Source organism: Psammomys obesus, unplaced genomic scaffold (assembly GCF_907164565.1).
Source record: "Psammomys obesus unplaced genomic scaffold, mPsaObe1.curated_primary_1811, whole genome shotgun sequence".
NCBI classification, from domain to species: Eukaryota; Metazoa; Chordata; class Mammalia; order Rodentia; family Muridae; genus Psammomys; species Psammomys obesus.
The window spans coordinates 26,079,036-26,079,967 of NW_026590062.1; the positions used below are offsets into that span (position 1 = coordinate 26,079,036).

Sequence of the window (932 nt, forward strand, 5' to 3'; positions counted from 1 at the left end):
GTGCTTCTGGCCGGCCCGGGCCTGGCCCGGGGCTGCGGCGGCCCGAGGCGGCGGCGGCAGGCCTGACGCGCTCCCCACGACTGAGGCGGACCGGGAGCTCAGCGCTGGGCGGCGGAGCCCAACGCTCGCCCCGAAACCCATTTGTTTGGCTAAACCGGCGTGACATCACGCGCCGGCCCAATCGACGGTTGCCCGGGGCGGGGCCGCGGAGCGTGCGTGCGCCGGCGCCCCCTGCCGGCGGCCGCGGGCGTCGCGGAGAGAGCTGGGAGCTGGGAGAAGCGCCTAGCCCGAGCCCCCCAAGCGGTCGAGGAGTGACCGCAGGGGAAGGACCCTCACCTTAGAGCAGGGTGACAAGGTCCTTAAGCTCCCAGGTGGTCCAGAAGCCTTAATAGGTTTGACGCTATTCGATATCCAACACACCTGATGGCTTCATTTCAGAATTCAGATTTGTAAAAAGAACTACTTAGCAAGCCCACTGGGAATGTTGCTTCCTATCTGTAACCCCAGTGTTCGGGTAGCAGTTATAGGTGAACCGAGGTTCATGGTCCTCAATATGACAAAGCAAATTTGATATCACCCTGGGCTCTGTCTGGAAGATCACTGGATGCCTTCCCAAAGGACCTCTGTTCAATTGGTTCACAACCTGTCTTAAAAAAAAAAAAAAAAAAAAAAAAAAAAAAAAAAAAAGCAGGCTTTCAATATTTATATTCAAGTCATTGAATCAGTAAATGACCTTTTTAAAAATCTAAAATTATAGTTTCCATTTCCAGTGTGCTGGTTGGTTTTATGTCAACCTGACACACTCTAAAGTCATCCAAGAGGAAGGAACCTCAAGCATTTTCTTAGTGATGGTTGGGGAGGGCCCGGACCATTGTGAGTGGTGTCATGCCCGGTCCTGGGTGTATAAGAAACTCTGAGCAAGCCAGTAAGCA

At 53.9% G+C, this 932-nt stretch overlaps 1 protein-coding gene across 1 annotated transcript in view; it reads right to left on the minus strand.

Annotated features, from left to right (window-relative positions):
• Nucleotides 1-118, minus strand: part of Fbxo34 (F-box protein 34) — a 62,569-nt gene extending 62,451 nt beyond the window's left edge. The window contains exon 1 of the mRNA XM_055606188.1: nt 1-118. The gene's annotated coding sequence lies outside the window, so the exon portion shown is untranslated.
• Nucleotides 119-932: the final 814 nt, after the last annotated feature.